Here is a 27,924-nt window from a genome sequence, read left to right as displayed (position 1 = left end):
ACAAAAACTATATATATATATATATATATATATATATATATATATATATATATATATATATATATATATATATATGTACTGTATTTTTTTTTCCTTTGGATCGATGCATGTGTGTCTGTTTCTCTTCTTGAAGCAAGAAGCTGAATCTAATTTGGAAATATTTTAATGGAACTGCTTTTGGTGGTGGAAATAAGTACTGTCTACTTACAGTATGTGAGCAGTGCTTGGTGTTAAAAATACACTTGAGATGCATTGATTTATCAGTCCCACACTGTTTCCCAAAAGCCAAAGCCACTCACAGAGTTCTGTACAAATCTGTACAATATTATTCCCCGAGCTTCAACTCTCCCTTTGCTTTTTCTGCTCGAAACACCTGCTGTCTGCTAGAAGGTGTTTTTTTGTTTTCTTGATGTCCTCTGGTGCACAGGTGTGTTTGCTGCAGCAGAGGCTGTGATTCAAGTTTAACATCCGCTGCAAATTAAGACGAGTGACACTTTTATATCCAAGGAGAGAATCGCAGTATTGCAAAAGAAACGTGACCTTGAAAATGTGCACTTCAAGAAACAGAGACTTGCATCTTTTTCTGTGTTGTTTTATTTGTGTCAGACCTTTAAATTCCAGTGCCATGCCTCCTTACTCGAACATCTAATGACTTCAGTAAGTCCTGTTTTAATGCCATGGACTGTTGTGTTCCAGTAAACACAAAAAAAGAATACTTTAGTATATTCTTATATTCACGGATGTTTATGAGGTCATTTAAAGAATAATTCTTCCTTTTTTCTGTTCAAAAAGATCCTTTTATGGACTTTACATAATTAGTGAAATGGCTTTTCACATTCCACTGCCCACGTGTGCTTTTGCGCATTTACACTTCAAAAGCGTGCACACTCACACAGGCCGATCAACCAAAAAACCAGGGTACCTGTACCATAAAAGGAGCCCGTCTATATGCAGCATGCAGTGGTTCTCTTCACCCAGCCATCTGGTTTCAGTTCAGACCCATCTGGATCTGACTCCAGCCCAGGCATCTCAGGAATACATTTTGGAGGGGTGCCCACATCCGTTCACACAGACAAGTGTTTTCACTTACTCAATTTTAAATGTCTCCAAGACCCAAGTGATTGAGCTCTTTTTTTTTTAAGGCAGCGGTGAGGTAAACACTGCTTTAAAAGTCTGCTTCAAAGGGAGATGGGTAAACAGTACGCAGCGTGTTGACGGAGTTATACCTTGGTGACTGGAAGGAGCATGTGACTGCTCAGCTCTTGCAAGCACAATTACAGCTCACACAGACTGCGGGGGACTGCAACACCACAAACTTTCCCAGAGTCTACGCGAAGAAACCAAAGATCCGCAAATTGATGTGAAGCATTGAAAGCATTATCTCATACTAAAACTGACATGATGATTACACCAGCTCACTCACCAAAGGGAACGAGTTATGTCTAGCTGAGGGTTGTATGATGAAGAGCAGAAGACAGTTTAGGTTTATAGCAGTATATCAAATTTATATTGGCTGTAGGATCATGTTATTTGATGCATTTGTGGAGGAGCAACATCGGTTTTTGATTTCAAATTTATTATGGGCTTGAATTTTTTATCATCGGTCATCCCAATATGCTGCATCAACACCAGTCAGAAACTGGATAAAAACAGCTTTTGCATCGCTTGAACTTTCGAGTGTTTTGCACAGTTTTGTCTGACATCAATCAATTTTCAGATTTTGTCTTTTGTCTTTAGTGGTGGTGTACGTGCACATTTGTACAGGTGGTGCATGTGCGTCACACATTAATCCATGCCAACGGTGCTGGATGGAGCGATGCTTGCACTCATGTCTACTCTAAATGGTCACCAGTAGGGACTCCTTTACTGAATTATTGGAGGCCTTGCTAGAAAGCCCAGGGGATTCACTCCTACGTAATAAGGTCTTAACAGCTAATAACAAGGAAAAACCACCATAGCTGATTTAAATTTCATATTAAAGCTTTTGATCCTTGGAAACAATGAGAGTGTTTGCATCCACCGTTCAAAGGTAAAGAAAAAAAGAGAAATTTGAAGTGCCATTGAGCCACCACAGATCTGTGAGTAAATACTGTCTGTGAGATACTGGTGAGTAAAAAAGGGGGAAAGAAGCATGTAAATGGAACCAAGGGGCAATTCCTATGTTTGAAAAGAAAAGTCTGATTGTGTGGAAGTTTATGGAAAATGTCACTACTTCTCACTTAATTTATGACCTCAGTAAACAATTTCTTACATTGTTTACAGCCACAGTCACTATTTTCAACTGTTATTTACAACCATTTCAAAATAGTTGGGGTGCTGTGTAAAATGTAAATAAAAACAAAATTCAATCATCTGCAAATCTTATGTACCCGTATTTTATTCACAGAACACAGAAAACATGGAATAGCATAAAATTTACCATTTTAAGAAAAATATAACCTCATTTTGAATTGATGGCAGCAACATGGCGCAGAAAAGTTGGGACAGCGCCATGTTTACTACTGTGTAGCGTCCCCTCTTCTTTTAACAACAGTCTGTAAACATCTGGGAACTGATGAGAGCAGCTTCTGGACTTTTGAGACAGGAATGTTGTCTGATATAGGATCGTAGCTGCTCAGCAGTCCTGGATCTTCACATACTTCATGATGCTTCAAATGTTTGCAGTCGGTGAAAGTTCAGCACCAGGACTCTTCTACTATGAAGTCACGCTGTTGTAATAGATGCAGACTGCTGTTTGGCATTGTTTTGCTGAAATATGCAAGGCCTTCCCTGAAAAGGACATCATCTGGATGTGAGTGTATGTTGCTTTTTCAGCACTGATGAGCCTTTTTAGATGGGAAAGTTCTCAAATCCATAGAGACTATTCCACACTGGTGCCACAAACTGGATGGTCCGCTTCCTGTTTTTGTAGAGGACAACATCCATATTTTCCAAGAAGTATGTCTAATTTCGATTTGTCTGACCACAGGATGTAATTATGTATCAGTCCATTCTGAATGAGCTTTGACCCAGAGATCGTGCTCTGGATTCTGTTTCTGGATCATGCTCACATGTGGCTTCTTCTTTGCTTAAAGGAGCGTTCACTAGCTGGACCCACGTCCTCATTTTAGGTTTGACAGTGTTTTAGTAGGTAAAGGTGAATGCTTGGACATGAATTAAGCTGTGGTTTGGGGAAGGCCTCGAAGGGGACTGGCGATGGCTCCCGGGCCTGGCAGATCCCCATGTACTAAATAGAAGTGAAGAAGTTAAATAATTGAAAAGGGCAGGGAGGGTGGGGCACGTAAAAGGGAATGAACAGCTTGCAGAACTGGGGGAACCTATATAGATGAGAACCCGAAGGAGAGTGTTTGGAGGCGTGGTCCCACTCCTGAAATTCCGATACATAATCTCCAATTAACCCGACTTTATAGATGGTACAGTGAACTGTGGCTTTCTGGAAGTGTTCCCAAGCCTATGCAGTGATTTCCATGACATTATCAGGCGTGTTTTTAATGCAGCGCTGCCTGAGGACCCAAAGATCCCAGCTATCCAGTATTTATTTTCAGCCTTGTCCCTTGCACACAGAGATTTCTCCAGATTGTCTGAATCCTTTGATAATATTATGTGCTCAAGCTGATGAGGTATAAAAAGTTAACATTAAACATCATTATTCTGAAATTCCTTTACAATTTGTAGATGCAGATTGGTGAATCTCTGCCCATCTATACTTCTGAGAAACTCTCGCTAAGATGCTCTTTTTATATCCAATCAGCTGTTCGCTAACCTTATTGTTTCCAAAATGTTTTTCCAGCTGTTTGTTTTTAGTACCACTTGCTTTTCCAGCCTTTTGTTGCTCCTATGAGACATTTTGCTGCCATCCAATTTAAAACAAGTTTTACATGAAATAATAAAACGTCTCAGTTCAAACATTCGATATGTTTTCTATAATCTATTGGGAATAAAATATGGGCTTCTGAGATCTGCAAATTCATTGCATTCTGTTTTTATTACGTTTTACCCAACATCCCAATTTGGGGGGAATTATGGTTATAATAGCAAGATGTTTACTTTGTAAACTGTAGTCTCATTTAGAGTGAAACAGATGATAAAGTTGGGTGTGACTGAATTAATCGAAACTTTCTTTTATAAGATATGTTTGTCTGTATTACTGTTAATTGCTAATATATTGTATTTCAGTAAAAACAGGACACGTTTTGCCCTGTTGTGGCATGTGTCTTGCTCTGTAATGGAAAAATATTTTTGTCTGTGTATATACACCAGATTTATTGTTGCACTGGGTACCCTGTGGTTAAATGGACACCATTAAGAACCAATAGTTTAGTGAAAAATAGTCAGTGAAAGTCATATAAAATTCTTTATGGAGCTCTTGTTGTCTGCTAATGTTTCTGTGTCTCTTTCTGAAAAAGTAAAGTCTCAAAGTAAATAAAGTCTTAAAAATCCACACAATCACTAACAAGCTATAATTCTCGCCATTACACTAATTCCCGTGTTGTTAAATGTGTTTTATATACAGCCTTTTATTGTAATGAAAGAACTGGAAAGAGGTTGAAATGCAGAGGATCGTTGTGCTTTTGATTTATGCTGAAGTGTTTCTCAATGGTTTTGCGGTATTCATTACATCTATGCATAATCCCTAATCAGGGTTATGTACATAGCACTCCATCAAGAGCTCTTCAGCATCACTTAGAGAATGTTGATTTTGTAATTGAATTTGAGAAAAACTTATGATGGGAACATAAGCCAGATGCCAGAATGTTTATGGCGTTGTTGGTTTGTGGGCAACGGAGTACACAGCCTCTGTCTCTTGCTGCAGCCAAATTTTTCCATGCCATGCGCATCTTTATGGTCAAAAGCATCTCAAGTAATTTAAAGTAATAAAACTGGTGTTTGCACTGATATGCACATTGGATATAAATCACAGGAGTCAGTCAGATTCTGCTGAGGAAAATACAAGTGGATGCTACATTTGTGTTCAAATGAGGGTCACTGAATGGTTCAATGAGTATTAAAATGTATCGATTATATACTATGGTGTTAAAAGTCAGCAGGTTTTTATCTAAAATTCAGACAGGCTGTCCACAACCCAGCAAGGGCTGTTCTCCCTGCAGACTTGTGATAACATCAGCAATTCATGCCGTGGAAAATTGAAGCTTTTCAGGATATTCCTGGCTGCCCGGCAGCTTCCACAGATACTTAATTTGTCACCCGTGTGTCTCTGTGCTGTGTGAATCTCTTTATTTCAATAAAACATACATACTCCAGAGCTATTTTTCAGTTCCAGTCTAAAAACTTGTGCAACTTTTATGTGGTGAGTGTGGAGTTTGGGGTGCAACTTGAATTTTTCTCAACTTGTTTTACTTTCCCAACTCTCTTCATAACTTTTTTTTTTCCTTTCATGTCTTTCTGCACACATAAGTCTTCTTAACAGCTTATCCAAGCATGGCTGTGGTGGGACTTTGGCATATTCCAGCTGACACTGAACAAACTGGACAGGCCGCCGCTCCATCACTTTCTGAAACAGAGACACATAGAGCCATTCGAGCTGAGACCAGCGTAGAATCAATAAACTCGCATCATTTTGGATTGTAATCGGTAACAAGAAAACATGGAGAAAACCCATGCAAGCACAGAGAGAACATGACCAGCAGAACAGGAACCTTCCTACTGTGAGCGGACAGCACTAACCACTATACACCAGCTTGCTACCTCTATAATCTTCTCCACTTCAGTGAAAAACATCTAGCAAAGTAAAATCCCCTGCGCTCCTGTTGCTTGCAGTGACACTACTCTTTCACACAGTGAATGAATAAACATGCACAGCAGCTGTATGGTACTTGTCTTATACTCAGTAATGAGTCAAGACAAAATAGATGCTAACTTTATGTAATTCTAGTTGTACAAAGATACTGAACTTCAAAACTTTATTTGAATACAAATAAATGCATTTTCCTAAATTTCCTAAATTTGATGAGGTTTATGTGAAGATGATGTCTCACAGGTCGTTACTAAGACACAGTATTACGGGTTAATGGCATTGTGGTATTAAATTAGATTAGATCTTGTTTTATTAGACTGTAATAAGTGAAGCTGTGGTTATCAATATGCAAACAGTAGCAAAACCATTGGAGACTCGCAAATACTGGAAGGTGCAATTGAGCTGGACACACAGCACAAGACGCAGACGTCTCTAAATCTGGATCAGCCAGTCTTGCATCCACTGCAGCTAGCTTTGCACGCACCTCTGCATGCAGTCGTTTGTCTTTAACTTTTTCCTCCATCAACTATTTTTCATCATTCTGTTCCTATATCTCTGGTGCACGAGCTACATGTGTGGGTTTCACTTTCCCAATGCTCAATTAAGACTGGTTACATAACTTACTTTGGATTATGCAAAGTGGCTCTGAGAAAGAGAATTTAATAGCAACAATGCTGGTAATTACAAAAGAGCAACTGTTCTCTCGTTGCCAACATAAGCCACTTTTCTATAATGCCCCTGTGATGTAGATCTGTGCGATACAGACGCAGTCTTTTTTCTACCTTTGCAACTGGATCCTTAGAAAACAGGGCTATGCATCCCTACTGAAACATAGCTTCCATGTCCTCCAGAGCCTCAGCAGCTTGGCCAATTGCTATGAGTGAACGCAGATGGGAGAGATGCCCAGCAGTGGAAAACAGGGAATAAACTAGTTTAATGAAAGCATCATGGCACAGCGAAAAGCCAGTCTAAGCCATCAGTGAGAAAGCCCTGGGGGTAGGAAGATGGGCTGGTATGCGTGCTGGGGGCTGGAAGCTTGCCTAGATCCAGGAGCTGTGCTGGCCCTCTGTGGGCTCACAGCAGTCCACTCCCTCACCACCCGGGTCCTCCTGGGAGCAGCCAGAAGGCTGATTTACCATGTTACTAGTTAGGCCTTTGGTACTAAGTACCAGATCAGGCAAATTAGATGCTTAGTTGAAAAATGGCAATGGCCCAAGCTTGCCATCACCAACAGGCTGAAAAAATGTAGTAACTATTTTAGGAGCCAAGATCAGAGTTAAAGTTTAAAAGTTGGTAAAAGTCTCCACCTGTGTGATGTGTTAATAGACATCTCTAGACCAAGTTCATTATTTGTCTGTGTTGTTTAAAGGGTTTTTAAAATTCAGTTCTCAACAGCAGTTGTCTCAAGGTGCTTTATACTGTAAATTAAAGACTATAGCTTTTATTTCTTTTGCCTCTAGTGACAAATGAATAAATGAAATGATCATCCGGCAGGAATCACAGGCAGTTCTGCAGTGCTAGACGCTAACGGACATCCAGAGATGAGATTCAGTGTCGATGTCAAAACAGGTCATAACAATAATTGATTTTACCAGAACACACATAAAGTACTACAGGACGTACACAAGATTACAGTTTGCTCAAATACACAGGATATACTAAAACAAGACACCGTCCAACGTAATCCACTGTTGTCTCCACAGTTCCCTCATGTGTATTTTATAGGAGTTATATAATTTTCATTTACACTCAGAGATAAAGATGTTATTCATCAACCAGCTAGCTGTTTTAATTTAAATGCTAAAGGTTATTTTTTAATTATTCCGTTCTCATCGACTTTCTTTTCTGCAACTGTGAATAAAGTCTGTTAATAAAAGCCATTTTTCTTCCTCTGCACTGTGAGAGCAACCTTCACGATGAAGTTGTCTTCACCAAGGCTCTAGCTGTACAATACCACCTATTCACTGCTCGCTGCCGCTGTCTCACTTTGACAGATGTCAAAGCACAAGACTCTGTGGTGAAACTTAATTTTAAACTGGGATGCCTAGACAACACTGACAGCACTTATGAAATTGTGTTGCAAGTATTTTTATTACTTTATGTCAAAGCCTTGCGCGCTATTTAAATATCTGTTTGACATCGCGCTTTTTTCTGCAGCACCAGAGCACGAGTACACATGTCATGGAGACGGGCAGATTCTTATTCGGTGAAAGCAATGATCAACAACGCATCTGTTCATTGTTAGCTTAATGGAAAGAAAACATCCACATATAGAATAAAACAGGTGATGCTGAGTGACTTTTAAGACAGTCCAAAAATGTACAGGCTGAATTCTGCAAAAGGCCAGCTATGTGTCTGCCACGTGTCCTGTCAAACTGTTCTTTAGAGCCAGACGGTACTGTTTCTATATAAACTAAGTCAGCTTAAAGCCTAATAGCTGATGTATTTGAACAGTATGGGCAGTTTTCTCTCTCAGTCTATTCAGTGCAAAGTCTACTGACAGAAAGGCCATTCACAGCTTCCAAATATATCCTCCCGCATTGCTGTGCAACAGACTGAGATGGTGAAATTGCCATACATTTTCCACTGATCCATCAAGAAGCGAATCAAATTGGGAGCACTGGGGAAGTGCAAACAAGGCAAGGCTGGGCCTCTTTGTGTCTGTTTGCAGAAGGATGGATATTAATACAGAAATAGAAGATACGGCAGATAAATTAAAAGGTGACACGAAGAGAAAGGAAGACGCACCAAGGTATTATTTTTCTCCTGTCACTCACTTCTAACAAAACAATTACGCTTAAAAAAGATTAATTACCATTAAGCCCTGCTATATTTTCCAGGGTGACAAAATAAAACATCATCCCAAAAGTCATTATCACTGTCAGCAAGTGCTGTTCAAAGGGAATTGTTGGGCGTCTTCCAAAAATACTATAAGGTCTTTACCTCACAGTGGAAAAGGTGCTGAGATAACTGCTGTTGTGATGTGGCACTGTAACAATGAAACGGAACGTGGAAGAACATATCGCTGCTGCGTTTGGTTTCAGCTTAGAGTCGGAGCTAAATAAGCCACAAGAGCTGCGCACACTGAGATACTTTATTTAAAGCTGAGGTAGCAAAGAACATTAGAAAAAGTTGTCCACTGAAACACTCAGCAGGCACAGACGAACCTCTGTGGAAAAATATCTGCCTTTAAGTGTTCCTTGTCTATTGGCTGTTTGTAACAGAAGCCTACAGTGGGTTGATCACAGCTTAGACTCAGCTATATGCAAACCATAATAATGGTCTCAAAGATGCTAAAAACACTACGAGGGAGCTGCAGAGATGGGGGGTTTATTTATGGATCACTGCAAGCGACACTTGTCCCAGTGCAGAAGTAACTTACTGGAGACTACACCTCAGACCATACACTACAAATTAAAATTCTGCCCTTGTGATGGGTTACGCTCTTATTTCATCTTGCCTGGACTACCTGCCTCAGGCATCCTCCCTATATCGTCTGCAAGTTGCACAAAATGAGGATGCAAAGCTCTTGATCAGATCAGCCAAGTGTTGCTTATGATCTCATTGCACTGGGTCCCAGTTAAATTCAATTTCTGGTTTTCACCTTCACTTTCCTGCGTCACTGAACTTCTGCAGCCATCCGTCTCCAGCAGGATCTCCGATCAGAGCTGGTCATCCATTCCAAAATCATACTGAAAACTAAAGGCGACAAAGGCTTTGCGGACTTTGACCTCTCTGCCCTCCAATCTATGATCTGTGAGCTCAGTGAACTCATTCAAAAAGCAGATGAAGACTATTATTTTAAATGACATTCATGCAGCAGTGTACTATTTAGTGTTGTTTCTTTTTGTGGTTTTACTTATTGTGAAGCACCACGTGTTTTGTATACTGAAAGGCGTTACATACATAAATCTTTTTTTATTTGCTAACTTACTCAATAACCTACTTATTTACTGTAATACAAAGTGCTGAGTCCATCCAAACTTTAAGTTAATGACAAGGACCAAGTGACTGATGCTGTCATCCTTAGAGACGAATTATACCATTTTATGTCTTGAAATGTGATGTGTAATATTTTATTTGCTTGTGTATTTACCGTAGTATGAATGCTTCTGACACATGTTCAGTCCAGAGGAGCTTTCAAGTCCAAGAGTTAGCATTTAGACATTAAGCAACTTTCAGCGAAGATTGTAAGCTGCAGGAAACAGCTTAACACACATGCAGGTACAATGTCATGTCATGTTACAGCTGTAGCACATTGAGTGGATGTGCTTGATCAGTGACTTAAAACTTTAAGTCTGCCGGCTCTTGGCACATACTCCTACCATCTCTCAGACTTTTCATTAAACCTGTTTTGGAAAGTTTGAGACCGGTTTAGTCCTAGGTGTCCACAATCATTAGATGTAGAAGAAAGGGCACAAGAAAGTCTCGCTCAAGGTATTTTCTTGCACGGCTGGTGTATCTGTGTGAGTCAAAGGGAAAGTAAATGAGTGCTTTATGATTTCTTTTCTGCAGCACTTTGGTCCCGTGGGTTTATATAACTTTGCAGAATAAACCACATCGAACACTCACAGTGAGTGGGACGAATAACGAAAACAAAAGGGATCTTTGCAACCTTTCATGTGAGCATTCTTGGCAAATCTATGTTCACTTCCCTGAGACATTTTAAATTTCAGCTGCCCGGTTGGAGAGCTCATTAAAGGGCTGCAGCTATGGTGTATTAATTGGCACAGACATTATTACAGTTTTGGTAAGGTTATGTGTTTCTGAACTAGGAATAACGAAGTGTCTCATTCCGCGGCCTCTGCATAGCAAAGTAAGTTTCATCTACCTAACTTTGACCCAGCTCTCAGCGATTTCAGAATTATTGACTAATAATTGGGATTCACCGAACCACACCACCAATAAAGTCAGTGATGTACTCTCTGGTATTTGTTAGCGCATGTGTTTGCATTCTTGTCCAGGATGACAAATGAACCAATCTCGCTTGCATGAACAGAACTGAAGAATGACTATGTGCACAGTGGGGAATGTGTAAACCACAGCATCTGCAAATGTCCTCACTGGACCCCAGTGAGGTCTGTTGGGGTCCCTGAAGTTTTAAGATGTAATAGTTTACATGCACAGCTGCCAGCGCAGCGGAACATCAGTCATAGTTATATTTGATTTGAAGCAAGTGGATTTTCTTCACATTATTTATGCATGGCTCTGCGGGGCTGAAAGTTTTGGTTTTTTACGTCGTATAATGATAATAATCTTCAATATTTTCCCACATTTTTTGACAGACCGCAGGAGTTTCACAGTGATCCCCTGCAGTATGTCAAGAAGACAAGACCAGAAATACATGCAAAACATTCAAAAACATTCATAAGCCTCAATATGTTGCAAAAATAAAGATGGATGTCTCCACCCATTGGTTTGTGCACATGTTAAGATTCAGCATTTTGGCCCTTTTTCTGGAAATAATTGTATCCACCAAAAAAACATAATACTCAATATAGTAATAAATGAGTAATAACATAGAATAATGAGAATATTCAACCATTTGGTGATTTTCTTTATTATATACAGTATGAAAGGTCACGATAGCCATAGTGAAAGTCTTCAATATATATCTTTAAAGGAGTGTGATTATTTTGTGTGTATTTAAAAAAGAAAAATCCTGTTTTCTCTCCACCTTTGCATGCGAACTGACTTTGAGGACACGTGATCGCTCCGAAAGAGCCTTAAGTGAGCACGACACAATTTAAGAGTCAGCAGGTTTATGTGGAAAACGGGAGGCATGCACCTAGTAACACATCCAACAGTACTGGCGGTCACTTTGTTGGGGGCAAATACTTTCCATTAAGAAATTCATGAGCTTGTAAACAGCTCAGGTCCTGGGAAGCACAGTTACATCTGTGATGATAACCAGCCTGTTTGCAGAAATAGCAATCGCTTTGTTTTCATGGAAGCATGAGAAGAACTCAATCTGCAGCGAGCTGCGGGGCTAATCCTGTGACGTTAATCTGCTCAAACAATTTGCACATTTTTAATTTCCTTTTTTTTAGCATGTTAAACATTAAATGCTGTCTTTCTTTCAGCGCTTGGCAACCTTGGCCTGCATGCGAGCACGCAGGTGCACGCAGAGCGGTGTGCTGGTGAAGATGAGTCAGTACAAAGTCACTTAGCAGCTTTATAGAGGATGTTTGTAAACTTTAAAGGGCCACCTGTGAGCAGTCATAAAGCTGCCATTGTGCCAACCGTGTGTGAGCAGAGTAACGTCGTTTTGCTCTGCTCTGTTCGCATTTCTCGTGTTTCTATTCTTAGGCATGGGCTCTTTAAGGTGACTGTGCTCACTGTGACTGATACTAAGGACACAGCATGGAATCCCTTCATCTGTGGATGATGTATCCCCAACTTGCGTGCAAAAAATAGAAAGAAAGAGACTAATTTCCAAAGTCAGTCATCATAAAATGGTACTCTATTAAAAAGCCTTTGCATTGCCTCTAGAATATTGCTCTATAAAAACACAAGGCCTTCCTCTGTATCCCAAACGAGTCTGCACTGCAGAGCAATCACTTGTTCTGGTGAATTCATTTTTTATGCTATATATTTTTTTTTCTAACTTTAATTATGTGCAAAAGTCTGGTATTCATTTGTGTTTCTCTGTCTCCCTGTGCTGCCAGAGTTTTCTAAATTAACCTTACTGGAAATAATAATGACTAGTCGGTTAAATATGAAGCCTGCTGTTGCTCACTTTAGTGCATCTCATATACTTTATTTGTGTTCTGTGTAACGTCAGGCTTTTATGATTGATAGTAAAGACTACTGCAAAAAAAAAAAAAAAAACCAATCCTGCAGCAGTAGATGGAGCACATTTGGGAAAATAAAAAAAGTGGCAGTAACACAGCCTTTCTCATGTCAATAACATGACAAAGTATCACATTGTTATATCTGAGAGCACTACTGATAAATGTTCACAAATACCAAGAAGCTGTGAATAACTGCCCTCGGAGCACTCACAATCATTAACACCAATTATGTGCATCTTGAACGGGAAGTCCGGCAGCTTCCTGTTCACTTGACTTCATTTCCTTCTGTTGCTGTTACTGTATTGTTTATCCTGTGTTTTTTTCCTCTGCGCATTCTTTTCACACGTAGATTCATACGAGCGTCTGAGATGCACTGCCAGGATTGAGACTATCCATCACGAAATACTTCAAACGGCTTGCCCTTCAGTTCACACTAAATCGCCATTCTCTTTCACACTTATGTTGGTTCCCATGTGTCTGGGGAGCAGTTCAATCCTCACTTCCTCATACTGGGACCCATCATCGTCACAGAGACTTTCCAGTCTTCACAGAATGCGCAGCTGCTTTTTTTTTTGGTGCTCCACTTGCTGGAAAGTCTATCTTTGTGCGCACAATATTAGCTACATCTCCTGTTTACTCAGTGATGAAAACCGAACCATTGTATGAGGAGTAGCCAGGGTCCCTGGCGGCTCAGAGTTACAGCTATTGACAGTGCAAAGGGCATAGGAATTATAGGGCATTTAAAGATGTGGGATAACACTTTCCTACGTGCGCACTGAGCAGACCATTGAGAATTGGAAGAAACTGAAAGGAGGTTTCTGTTAAAACTTCAACTACTTGCAAGGTGCATGGAGAAGGAAAAGGATCTAAAGAGGTTGACGGTCCAGAAACACTTATTACTTATTACTTGATTAGTGCTTGCAGAATTAATGACACCTTGATTTTGAGGTTTTAAAATGACTAAAGCATAAAGATGACCTTGGGAAAAGAAAAAAATCTGCACTACATAAAGTTTTAAGTGAAGCCAGCTTTCAGATTTCTGCTGATTTGGTTTAGTCACAATTTGTGTACTTTACTGCAAAGAATCACCCACTATATGGCGATCTTATTCATCAAGGTCATATCCATTTCAAAGTCATGGTGAGGCTGGAGCATCATAAGGTTTCTTCCTGTTAAAAGGGACTTCTTCCTTTCCACTCTTTCCAAGTGCTTGTTCAAATGTAGGTCTCTTGATTGTTGCTGTATTCTTTCTATTATTGTAGAGTCTTTGCTTTTCAATATAAAGCACCTTGAGGTGACTGTTGTGATTTGGGGCTATATAATAAAATTGAATAAAAAATAAAAAATCCACACCTACAGCCAACTAACGCTTAAATTTAGCCAAACGTGTGTGCCTTTGAATTGAGGGAGGATGCTGGAGTACTAACCCACACAGGCACACGGACAACAATTCCACACTGAAAGGACCCAGCCAGACTTTTGCTGTGAGGAGCCAACGCTAGCTGTCACATCCCCAAGCTCACCTGTGTGAAGATGACACCTTTAAATTAAATACTGAATGCCGAAATGAAAAAAGTGTGCAGCTTTTTTACCCCCAAAACTGGATCCAAGTTCGTAGTAAAGTACAAATGTTTACCTTTGGCTGTTTACTCTAAATTAACTGTTATCATCCACTCATTCCTCCAATTTAACAATGAACTATTATTGTTCAAAAGTGGTGGTCCAGTGACTAAGTGGCTGCAGGCAGCACTGAGCTTCAGTATATTAACATTGTATTGATGTATTGGTGATATATGTTTCCACAGTGAGTCGATATCAGCCGAAATTCTGACCCGCTACACGTTCTTGTTTTTAACATTTTGTGTGAAGGGCCTCTGTGGAGCCATTACATTAATCACTCACAAAGATTGGCACCTGATATAGACAAAATATGGAAGTGATAAGTGCAAGTTTAAAGCTGATCTCATCTCGGTCTTTGCTGCTTCCAAGAAAACCTGAATGACTTATTTGTGAAGTGGGGGGAAAAAATCCTTCCCTGTTTCTGCTTTGTGACTCAACATGAGTAAGGTGGAAACGTTACAAGGCAACAGGGAGCGGTGCTTTCCTTTGGGTTATGAGTGCAAAAGTTTGATGTGTGTTTTTGTTGAGTCACAGATCGCTTTCCAAACCAAGCAGGACTGTGGCCACATTACAGCTTAAAACTTGCTGTACAAGTGAGATTTAAAGCCCCGCTCTGGCCAAGGTTGCAGGTCTGTATCCCATTTAAATAATACAGATTCGGCACCAGTCCGAAATTAACTGGATACTGTTGCTTTACCACCTTCAGCGTACACAACATCCTCAACAACATCCTTTGTGATAGCTGAGGAACTGACTCCTTTCCTCGGCATCATATCAAACACAGTCAGGGAGATATTTTTAGACCGTCCTGTATGAATTAGGCTGTGTTCAGAGTTCTCTCTGTGGGGCAGTTCAGATCTACCTGACTCTAGGGTTGCTATTAGCCCTTGTAATAAAGGCCAGATTGTGGGAAAACTGGTAGTTAATGTGACCCGGCTGTGGCTTGCTGACAGACGTTCCCACCAGCGGTGTAGGACAGAGCCTGCTCCATTTTCCTATCCACAGGAAAAATGCTATCAGCTCCCTCGGTGCTGCAGACCCTTTATTTGCATTATTTTCCCTTGAGAGATTTAATAGCCCTCTATCTTACTCTCGACATCAGCTGTGAGATTCAATGACTCCGTTTTCTATATGACTCTATTCAGTGCTTCAGTGGCAGGATGGCAAGAGCCAGCTAAACTTTTCAGACGTGGATACAAAAACCCAGTCATGCGCCTGGACGCTACTGAAAGTAACTGTGACAAATGAGAAAGGTGTTTATATCCAGCGGATTATCTCCGAGGTCTCCAGGGTAGAGACATGTGCACACTCCTGCAGTTTTTCGGCATCCATTTATTTTTCTGCTTAATCTTTTAAAATAAATTGCCTGTATGAGGACAGAGTACAGTTACATGAAAAGTTAACAATCTCAAAGAAGTTTATCACCACCGCACACTCGCTTGGCTCTGCATGTTGGCACTCGTTTGACTTGTATATACCTGAACTGGCTCCTTGGGGTCTGGGTTTTATCTCAAACATCTATTATCTGATGTTCTCATAATTCACATTAGGTAGAAAAAATAGTAATGTTGGAAATTATCCACAGAGAAGAAAGAAGGGGGATAACCGCTCTCCAGTTCTCGGTGGGATTGTTGCTTTTCGAACACAGTTGAGTACAAACTGTGAAACGCATTTTGTAGGATCTGATTATTGAGATTAATGGAGAAAATCAGCATTGGAATAGAAACATTTGTTGTCATTTGAATTAACAAAGGACTGTATGAAAATACAAAAACTCCAATTCAGAGATTCAATGAAACAACTTTAGAAGACATGCTAGAAGTGGATCACTGAACTGCTGGAAGAGGACCGTGATATCCAACATCTAACATCTTCAGAGACAATTAAATATACTGAGCTCTATGTTTTTAGCTTACTCTGTTAACTGTGTCTGTGTATTGTACCTGCACTCTTGTTATAAATGAATGGTGTTCTTTTTGAAAATGAATCTAACCTCTCAATATTATCATTTTCATGTACTGCTTTAGAAATTAGCTCAGATTTTGAGGTACAGTGCTGTGAAAAACTAGGTAACACTTCATAATATGGCCCACGACTAATTCCCCTGTAATTAAATAGAATTTCAATGAATTTTAATTGAAATTACATGTAATTATATTTACCTACAAGTACTTAAAGGATCGGTACCCCTGAATAAGGTGGTAAAGAGTCAGGTTTTTGCAGGAAACAAATAAGTAATTATAGTGTAAGTAATTTTAGGTAGTGCATGAGTAAATCATGTATTTTACAGGAAAGAAGAAATAATTACGATGTAAGTAAATGTAAGTAGTGTATAAGTAATACTAAGTGGTGCATACATTCTGGGTATTTTACAGGACAGAAGACACAAATTTACTATAAGTGGTTTTTAGTACTGGATAATTTCTTGGTCATTTTGCAAAACTTCGACATTGCCCTTCATCTTGTGAACTTCCATTTTGGAGGCATCAAGCATTTTGGCTATTGAAGTAATGGGTTATTATAAGAGCAGATCCATGCATCTATTTATTTTTTCCACTTCTCCAGGTCATGGTCATGGTGGGGCCTCTGGACTGTGGGAGGAAACCGGTGGGAGAACAGGGAGAACATGCAAACTCCGCACAGAAGGGCACCAGCCAGTTTCAAACCAAGGACCTCCTTGCTGTAACAGTGCTAACCACCACACCACCATGCTGCGATTGGATGGAAACCAAGGACACTACATGCTCATTTGGTGGCACCACTCCCTAAACCAAAGCATGGTTAATCATCCGTTTTACTCTAAATGGGCAATTCTGAGTTCACTGAGACTGGAAACTAGCGACTGAAACAATAAACCCTTTTGAGCTGTTTACTGAGATGATAAATAAAATGAGTAATTGGCTCATTCTTTCATAGCTTTCTATACAACTTGAGGAGCTGCCTCCTGCTGGTCATTAGATAGATTGCAGGTTTAAGGCTGTACCTTGAGCATCTTTGATATAACCCTTTATGCTTATATGCATAGTGTATCTGTATTGTCTTTCTTAAGCTATGATGAACACATCATGTTCCAAGGGTTTTCCTTTTAAAGAAAGGTATAATTGATGGTATAATAACTAAAGAAAGACATTTTCTTGTGAGCTGAAACCAGTAAAAACATCATTCTCCATCTTTTGCACTTTCACGCTGCTCTATAGAGCCCCACTCTCTCCATCACACACGCAGATCCTTTCCACCTAAATCATGCTACAAAACCTCTAATTGGCATCCAGCTTTGTAGCCTTAAACTTCAGACACAACAGGAGCATAGTGGAACATGCATGTCTACAAGGTCCTCTGTTAATGAAACGAGCCTGTCTGCATTTTTCAGACTGGTGCATGATAATTTCTTCTGGGTCTGCTTGGTGCCAGGCCAGCAGGTGAGGACTACATAACCAGAGCATGCTGCCTAATTATCCTACATTTTTGTGACGATAATTTGACTCGGTTCTCATAACCCTTCTCACACTCACACACACACACACTCGCACACACAGGGATGGTAACATAAAGAAACATTCATCTATTTTTTATGGAAATCTGGATTTTTGGCGGGCTGTGGGAATAGCGCTTTAAAAGGAGCTGGTGACCTTGAAACATGAGGTCAAAACTGTCGCTTTTGCTTTTGAGTTGAGTTCACAAAAAACATGTTTTCACCCATGAATTTTATTCATCACATTTCAGGAAAACCCACAGATCTTTAAACTAATAAACCCGTGTCATGAGCTGATATTACCAATAACCAATTCGCCAGCAAAAAGAACAAAATGTACTGAGCTAAGATGAAGACAAAAAGTCACTAAACCTCATAAAAGTCGTTGGGTGCACTGCAACACAGCCGATGGTTTTTAGCAGAGATGAGGCATTCTTCACAGCAGGACGAAGTGCTGAAGGATAATCAGCTCACTTAAAGTACATCTGTTTTTCGCACTGTTGTGCTGTATATTGGGGCTAATAGGGACTCAATGTTCTATTGCTTTTCAACCCTTGTGGCATGATGAACTTTTTGTAAGTGGTGATTTTTCCACTTTTAAAACAATTGAACTGGTTCAAGGGAAAACGCTGTCCAAGGCTGAAATGGAAAAGCAGCTGTTTTCACGTTGCATCATGAAAACTTCATTTTACTTTGAATACTATGTGTACCGTCACTGAGTCCATGTTAGAATGGCAATTTTTTATACATTTTAAGTGTTTCTCAGAAGTCAGAGTGCAGTACGGTGTTGCTGCAGCGTGTTCAGGGTAATTACATTTTATAGACCTCTCTTGCTCGGAGACTGGTGTTGAAAAGTGAAGTTTCGGCCCCTGCTGCCGCTGCTGAGGATTCGTTTCCTGCGTGTGTGTGTCTGTGTGTGTGTCTGTGTGTGTGTGTGCGTGCATGTGCGTATGTGTTTACAGATGACGTTTTGCCAAAAAACACTTTTCTGTTTCATGTCTATTGGTGATTGCATGGCCGATTTCAACACCGCACTTTGAAAAGGAAAAGATGAAAATGTCAAGCATGGTAATTTGACTACTAATTTTTATGATCAAACATGCTTAAAGTTATTGAATTAGCTTTGGCCAGACACACTGTCTTGACACAGGAGAGAATCATTGTGCGAGGGGTTATTCTTGGATAGGTATTTCATTTAGTGAGGAGGATTAACTATCTGCATGCAGCGATGCACACAAGTGCTGGAAAGACAGAAAATGGTGGAAAAAATGAAACCCCTGCACTCAAATCTCACAAGAATAAACTTTACTCAAAAAAAATATAAAAATCCCACAGTGGGTGCCACTTGGTGTTTTTAAAACTTTTTTTTCTAACATTTGCTGCGAGAAGCTGAATTTGAAATGGTTTGGTCTCTTTAGTCGTGTACCAGACATGCCATTCAATGGTCTGTGTGGTTAATACAAATATCTGAGTACAAAGGCTCTCTAAGTGTATTTAAAACATGCTCAGATTGCTTACCTAATGCGTATTTGTCTCCACATATATAATCCAGATGACACCACACACACGAGACTCCCAAGGCTGCAGCAGCAGTTTCCAGATTTCTGTTATGAAAAGACATTTTACCTCTCAAAAATTAATTTTATTCATGAAAATATTGAACAAGGCTGTAAAATAACAAGCAGGCTCCCCTCAGTTTGGTAAAATTACATGGCGAAACTGCAGTATCCTAAATCTAAATTTGGTTGTTTCTGGCTAAGGTGAACTTGTTTGGCAGAACAAATTGTAATAGTTCGTTTTATGAGTTTTCAGGACACAGTCCCTTGGGAACACAGACGAGCAAAATGCGTGGGAAGCAAAAGATGGAAAGGATAAAAGGTCAAAATGTACTCTTATTTGGATGCTTTTCGGTCCATATGAACAGCTAGGCTTGTGGAGTAAGTGAACCAGTATTTCTGGTTAATTTGTGGTAATAGGTTTTCCTCAAAAAAGCCAAAACTGAAAACATTACGGGATCACACCCCATGTTATCAAACCCTCTTCGAACTCATTGTGATGTCAGCTCCACACCAGCAAGGCTTCGTGACCGAATTCGAAACAGATGTGAAGCTATTGTGAATGTACAAAAAAAATCTGTGTTTATAGAAGGACGACCGGACAAAAAGACAGATAAACATATAACACCTGCTTTACCTGCTGCCGTGGGTGTAGGGGTAGCTCGCGATAGTTCCAAGACTGCATTTTGTCCGTGTTGTTGATGATACACCAACGCATGCACAAACACACAAACACCAACAAATGCACCCAAGGTAAACTCAAAAGGCACGAACAACATAAAGCATGCTGTTGTGGTCAGTAATTACTCTATATCTTTGCAAACAATGATGATATCAAGTGTTAGTTTCCAGTGTAATATAATATAGACTAAATATAGACACATACTGTGGGCATGTTGGCTGACGTCAGCTTCATTCACTAGAACTACTCAATGTTTTAAGCTTGAATGACCTTGAACAGTACAGTGTGTTAAAGCCTTCCTGAAACATGAATGAAGGAAACAGGAGCGGTTATGATGTAAACAGCACCGTCCAAAACAACTTTGAAATCCATTTTAAAAAAGAGCATATTGCAACTTGATCTTTTTTAGTCTTGTCAAACTGCAAAAATCTTCTAAAGCCTGTATGATGCTTCAAAATATGCAAATGGTTATAATGGTTTGCTTCAGTCATAAAATCTAGCCCCAAATCTTATTTGGATTTTCATGTAGCCTGCATGTTTAATCAGTGAAAATGGGTGAGTGAAGCTATCATTTTGCCAAATACCCAAATAAGCTTGTGCTGCTTATTGATGACAGGGGTGTTTGGTAGCTGATATGCCACGGTCATGAGGAGCACAAAGAGGTGTTGGATTTGCTAAAATGCAGACTTTTTTTTTTATATTGTTTTGAGTCACAAAAAAAAGAGAAAGAAAAGGCTTTGTGTCCATGCTGGAACAGTTCTGCGTCTAAGCCCTGTGACGAGCACCTGACCATTTTTCCCACCTGCGTGACCTTGTCCGTCTCCACCTTGTCCCCCGATTGGAGCAACCCACCCTCTCCCTGCCATGTATGCAAACAAGTCGGGATCTCGTTTGGAAGGAAGTGGAATGTTTTTACAGGGAAGTTTGGAATTAGTCAACCATTGCGAGATTTTCATTCCGTTTCTCAGCAGCTGCTTTCCAAAGGAAGTCCCAATTCTTTCTTGCGTAAGTAAGCCAGCACCAGTGTGGATTAATGAGCTTTAGCTCATGCAGAAAAAGCAAACTGGGATCTGTTTCCAACAACTGCAGTACAGAATGTCCATGACTGAATGGCAGGAGGGTTTGGGAGGAAAGACTTTCTTCTCCCGCTGCACAAACAGTTTTGTGGTGAATTATAGTATTTATCTTTTCACTGCTTGGAAGCCTTTACCGAGCAGTGAAATCTGATCTTCAAGTGTTTGTCTATTTTTGTCTATATAACCATGTCACAGATTTGGCTTGTCACTCAACCTGTTGCAAAGCTCCTGTGGATGCCAGTGTTAAATATGGAGGTGCGAACATCATTAGTGTAGATATCAACTTCTCCTGAGGTGACCAGTACCTATGGTGTAGGTGTACCCTTGGGCCAGTTCGTGGCCCCTTATCGCACAGTGTGTCTTTTATCATGAAGTACACGAGTGTGTGACAGGGAGAGATGGACATTTCTTTTCCATGCAGGAGATCCCCAGGAAACTTCCTGTATTTTCATAACCCGGATGAGAAGCCGTTGATAAAAAGAGTGTGTGGGCGCCAGCAGGGAAGGTGACATTAGCGACAACTCAGAGGAAGAGGAAGTCAATCAGCAGAGCGAGAGAGAGAGGACAATAGCGTGGCATGAGAGGAAAGCCAAGCAGGGAAAGCGGGAGTAAAAACACACACACGCTACGTTATTTCTGTCAGCAGGTCATGACGGAGTGCAGGACTGCACAAGCATGGATCTGTCCTCACTTAGGGATGGCATGTGTCTGCTCATTAAAGTGCATTTGCATGTGTGTGTGCACTCACGTGTAGGAGTGTGATGTGGGATCAAAGGGCTGTCTTATTTGCACCTGGTAGGGCCATGCAGCAGTGACTCAGCAATGACGAGTGGTTGTGGCTGTGTTCCCTGTCACACAGCTCAAAGTTGTGTTAACCTTTAAGACAAAAGGCTGTGACGCGTGTGGGCTTCTGCTAATCCGGTGAGGAAAACCATCTGAATGTCATGTATTCTTCCAGCAGCTATTGAAATCAGATTTAACACGTGCGGTTTAGGTCTCTCAGGAAACCATTCAGCAAGTCTAATCGAATTGTAGGGGAAATTTTGGTCACTGGGAGTTATCCGGCAATCAATTGCTAGAACAAAAGTAAGAAAACTCAAATTATAAATGCTGTAATTTTAACTGGCAATTTTCATGCAGACTGCAATTTAATTGGATGATGAAATCACCCACCTATCCAACTATTTTCCTTCATCCATCCAGCTGCTTATCCAGTTCACGGTCATGGGGTTCGGGGGGAGGAGGACTTGGGCAGGTCACCAGTTTATGGTAGGGCTTTATATAATTATATTATTGAAAATTATTCACTGCTTAATGTGATTCTGACTTTAACTTCTCTTTAACTTCTTTGTTCATCATTTTCCTAAAGTCCCAATGTGGCTGACATGTCCTCACTTTTTTTGAAAATATCCAATGGCCATGAATTCAATGTTCAGCCACTACAAAGCAAAGAGGAATGAATGCATCGCTGGGGTACCCGTTGTCCTAGAATTTTTTATTTCAGTTTACTGACCTTGTCAGAGCATATTTCTCTGAAATACCTTTGTTTTTGTTGTTGTTGCATTGGTGCATTTATTTAAAGGAGGCCATCTTTCACACAAACATGGGTGAAATTAGAGATAGGTCAATAAGCTAGCTGTGCTGGAGGTCACTACAAAGGGAGTATGTTGTAGGTCAGTATTTAAAACCTGCAAAACAAGATGGATTGCCATGAAATTTTATTTTGACATTTATGATCCCCTGATAAAGTATTTGAATGTCTTTAGTAATCCTCTGAATTTACCTCTAGCTCCAGCAGATGCCAAGAGAAACCACTCTGGTGGGACTTTTGTCAGAGATTCATCGATCATTTAGTTAAACTTTAAGTTCATCTATTACTTTGGCTTATGACACATTATTTATTTTTTATTTATTTTTAACTTTATTTGCAAATAAAATGCTTTCTCGTGTGCTTCAGCTGTACTTTATGTTTAGCGGTATAGGCCAAATGTTAGCATGCTAACATGCTAAATTAAAACTGATACGTTCACATGACACCTGCAAATCACAGTAAACACGTAAACGTCTACGGGAAATCTACGTCCTAACTTACAACGTAACCAGAAACCCCTCTTAACTATACACCGCAACCTTCCACGCCATTCGGTTGCTGTAGGCTACATCAACCCGACATGTAGTTTTATTTCTCTAGAGGGGAATGTCAGGTTACGTGGAAGGTTACGGCAAAGGGTTAAAAGGAGTTTCCGGTTATGTTGTAAGTTATGGATTAACTCACAACTTACGGATGTGGACTTCCCAATGAAGCATAATTCAGACATTAAACAGATGATCTAACACTTAACTACAATCTACATTCTTTATAGCTACATTCTTGTCCAGATTACACTTCCCCACTCCCACGCCTGGCAGGATGGAGCATAAAGGTGAGACAGTCCTCCTTCCAAGAAAATACTGCAGGAAGCAGTGTATGCATCACTGGTGGAGAAATTTTACAGGTTTTTCAGTAGAAGAGTTCAGGTTGCAAATGTGATGAGTGCTTTCCTTTCAAGTCAATGATGTCATCTGGATTGGATCATCAAATTGGGCAACAACTGTAATTCCACACCTGAAAAGCAGCCTTTCAAGCTGACTGTGAACACGACAGCTCCTCTCTCTTTTTTTAAATCTTTTTTCATGTGGGCATGCTGTTCTAGTCTAGTCTGTGGGGAGGAAGAGATAAAGTTGTTGTTCAGTGACTACATCAAAAGCCTTTAACCTGCTCTTACAGACCGCACAAGTAGTTTTAAAAATTATGTGAAAGACAGGCGAGGTGAAACATGAGTTTGATGTTTTATTTAACTGTGACTAGCAAGCATAAAAGTACATTGGAAACCCACAACAGAGTGACTGTGAGCTGCATTTGGTTTACGAAAAACCTTCACAGGTACTGTAGGAAAGATGATTCACCAGTCAGAGAGCTGTTAGGACCACGGTATTTGAAGAACCCTGTACCCCTGGGGTAAACTGCATCATCTTTTTTCACATGTTTACTCAGACCACCCAAATGCTATCCAACTAGACTGCAAATTAGGATTCCTGATTTCCACCCTCAAACTAAAAGTGTTGCCTAACTTTCTTTAGAAAGAGGACACAGGGATAAACAAAAGTACATTTCAAACTGGCGGTGATGACAGCCTGTTATTAGGGTACTCAGAGCCATGGTTGGATTAACCACCTTGGAGGCCTTGGGATAAAGATTTCTTGTTGGGCCCTTGTTGACTTCTGCTGTACACTGTAACAAACGGTTACAAAGCTGCACTACACAAGAAGCAATTTACAGCACCGTCTCAACCAGAGACCATAGAACTGTGGGGGAGAGATATTTGAATAAAGTAACTTCCACCTGCACGGCATTATTACTTCTGTAAATAGTTAACTTAGCTAACAGAGCAGCAGAGCGTGTCTGTTACGTGACCGAGTGCATCCATGCTTGGAGGGCTGATTAGAGCAGAGCATTAAATGAATTGACTGGGTTGGGGGACACCCAGGCTTTGGTTACCTAGGCAACCACAGCCTAGACCGTTGGCTAGTGACCAACTAGCTTCAAAGCAATGTGCAACAAGCAAATCGCTCCCTGTGCATTAGCTTAAGAAAACTGAAAGTCTGACAGAAAGCCTTTTCCCATTAGGAACACTATTATACTAAAAAAGGGGGGCAAATTAATTGCTGTTTCCCATTAATTGCTCAATATAATGTGAATAGCGTTGCATGCTGGGGATTAGTTAGATTTGTGATGTTAAATACATTTTAAACCTATAACTTTTAAGCAAACGGTGACTAATTAGTAACTTTCCATGTTTTTTGGGATGATGATTTAGCACTGGAAACACACAACAGATTGGCAGTTGATGTTTTCATGAAGTTTTGTAATACTTTAATGTGCGCTGTCTTGTGTGTGACAGAGAAACTGATGATAAGGACAGTTGTAACATTGCAACATGAGTCTAATGTGACTAAATTTAACAATAGCTTGCTGGAAACCCTGCTGAAAGTATTTTCCTATTAAGATCTGTATCTACAGATTTACAGCTCTCAGCATCTACTTCTATACAACTCCTATGAAGTTGATTACTAACAGTGAGTCCTTTGTGCAAAAATGATCGCATTGCTGAGTGCTTGTGACTGTACCTTCTCTCACCAATCAAAATCAAGTTGGGACTGCCTTTAAGATGTCCACACTATCAACAATGGTGAAGGAGAAAACTTTAAAGAAGACAGTTTCTGTAACCTAGCAACAATAAGCATTTGAGAGAGGTGCTCAAAGCCTTACACACACAAAAAAGCTACGTGTGGACAAAAAAACCTTCTAGAAGCAAGTCTTGCAGTGTGACAGCCATCTTCTGCAGCTCATAATCTGTGCTTATAACACTTTTTTCAGATGTGATTTTTGCACAGTGTTTCTGGTCCATTAAAGGTTCAGTCTATGTTATGCTGAGAAATGGAAGACACCCTATTTATTCTGTTATTTATTTTCATAATTAACAGATATATTTTTATCAGACTTTAATTTCAATTCAGCTTTTCAATTCAACTTTACTTAAATAGTGTCAAACAACAACCGCAGTCGTCGAATAATGCAGAGAAACCCCAACTATCAAACAACCAAGCAAGCACTTGGGGCCAGCAGACAGGAAAAATCCCCTTTAACATCTGCTATGACTGGTTGGGGTGTGATGGGAGGAAAACGGGACAAAAAGCACACACTGTGGAAGAAATATTAATAATAAGTAGTACACCCTCACACTTGTAAAAGAATTACAAAAGCAGTTCCCCTGTCTTGTGAACAAGATGCGGTGTAAACAGTGGTTCTTAGCCAAAGGCACTGCTGTGATCATTTGTACAGCAAGATGTTTAAACCATTGGTGTACAGTAGGATATTGATTTGACCATTCAAACCATCTTTCTGCAGGGTTTAAGATGTACTGTGTCTAGAGGTTAGTCAAGTGTAAGTGCAGCTACATATGTCAAACCACACAACTCAACTTCTAACACCACTCAGAGGAAGGAAAATCATCCAAAGGGCAAGTTATACAGTACAACACATTTCATAACAAGTGAACTCATCTCTGCTTTGCATGGAATTATATAAGTAATGAATAAATGCAAAGTGAAGACAGGGTCAGCCAATCTAGCCTAACTATAAGCTCTATCAAAAAAGGAAAAAGGAAAAAAAGTTTTAAGCTTAGTCTTAAAAGTAGAGACAGTGTCTGTCTCCCAAATCCAAACTGGGAGCTGGTTTCACGGAAGAGCAGCCTGAAAGCCTCCCATTCTACTTTTTAATACTCTAGGAACCACAAGTAAGCCAGCAGTATGAGAGCAAAGTGCTCTCTTGGGGTGATACGGTACTAGGAGATCTTTAAAATAAGATGAGGCCTGAATATTTAAGACCTTGTATGAGAGGAGAAATGGGAACCAGCGAAGAGAAGCTAATATGGGAGAAAATATGCTTTCAGACAGAGAAGTCGATCTCAGCACAAAGGAAAAAGGAAATAGTAAAACTAATCTGATATTTTGTGGCTATGGCTTGTTGGACAGCCATGTGGCATTAGCCTTTCCCAGTGTGTCCCAAGTTAAAGTAGGTAATAAAAGTAACACTGGGTCCCCTTTCCTTGAGAGAATTTGGCCTGTTCTCATTATCAATCTTACTATTGGACACTTTACTCTGTTTGTAATTTCCATAAGCAGTTTACCAAAACCAGAAATAACCAAACATGTAAGTACTTAAAATTATTTTCTTCATTTAGACCTCTCAGCCCGAGAAGGCTGATATTTAGACGTGAAAATCGGTTACAAATTTTCAATTATTCTAACATGATATGCAGTTGACCTTGCTTCGGATGCCCCTGGGGGTCTGAGACTCTCTTTGCCCAGTTCATAAAATAGCTTTGAAAAGAGTTCAAATTCAGGGTGTTTCCCATCAGTAAATGATGAAGATGTCTCTGAACTCTGGGTGTGTGTAAATAGATGTTTGACAAAGATAATGAAGTCAAGATGAGTGGAAAGTTGAAACCCAACACCAAGTCACCTACTGTGCTGTATGTGTAGCCCATAATTCCCGGCTACACCCGTCATGTGCACGCCAAAGACAATCAGTCCCTCCCTGCTGCCATCGAGGCTGCTCCATCACAGGGTGAGAAAAGGTCCCGGCTTTGCTTGGCTTGAGGTAAGCAGCAGCATCATAAATTCAATTTTGAAATAACAGAATCCAGGATATCCTGTGGTTAACCACCAAGGCACAGATATCCGATTCTCTAACCAAAAGGACAACCCTTGTCTGTTATCCTGTCAGATAGCTGGAATATGGATGTCTTAGGAGATTTCTCAAAAAACAGAGACTCCAGATGCACGCCGCAGTGAAGAAATGTCACATATTTAACAATTACAACTAAACTTTTGCAGCCGATGGGAACATTTAAGGCAAAACTTGACACCTTTCACCCTTTTATTTCTATAATACACATCACAACCTTGTTAGTACAGGTGTGTTCATGCACGTGTGTCATATCCTATACTGAAACCAGCTGCGTGATACAAGGTGAAACTATAGCGGCCATAGAGGCCCAGCCCCGACTACACAATGAAGACATCCTTAGAGATGGCCTGTGTTTACTGTAGGGTTGTCAGGGAGTCCTCCACCTACATGGCAATAAGGAAAGACATTATTTACTTTGGCTGGACAATGATGGCTCTAATCAGATCCCCATGATGTGAATACACTGTTTGGCCTATCACCACCCATTTCCAGTTTCTGTTCACCTTTCACCTCCTCGCCTAAGGCCTCCCTGTCATCTTATAGAAACATTCTCTATGGTTGTCTGAGTGCCTCGGTTTAAGGAGTACAAAACCCACAAATGACACCCAGCTTAATTTGAAATTTGTAAGTATTTGCTCTGAATTTGTAAGAGTAAACTGAAATTAAAATATCTGTCT

General features: G+C 40.1%; 1 long non-coding RNA gene across 1 annotated transcript; it reads left to right on the top strand.

Moving 5' to 3' along the window:
- Positions 1-21,379: 21,379 nt before the first annotated feature.
- On the top strand, positions 21,380-23,037 carry LOC112848309 (uncharacterized). The gene is made up of 3 exons (XR_003222366.1): positions 21,380-22,041; positions 22,159-22,224; positions 22,325-23,037. It is a non-coding gene; the product is annotated as an uncharacterized LOC112848309 (long non-coding RNA).
- The last annotated feature ends 4,887 nt before the right edge of the window (positions 23,038-27,924 follow it).

Source organism: Oreochromis niloticus, linkage group LG12, assembly GCF_001858045.2.
Source record: "Oreochromis niloticus isolate F11D_XX linkage group LG12, O_niloticus_UMD_NMBU, whole genome shotgun sequence".
NCBI lineage: Eukaryota > Metazoa > Chordata > Actinopteri > Cichliformes > Cichlidae > Oreochromis > Oreochromis niloticus.
Note: the sequence above shows the minus strand (reverse complement) of the source record. Positions and strands in the feature narration are given on the sequence as shown.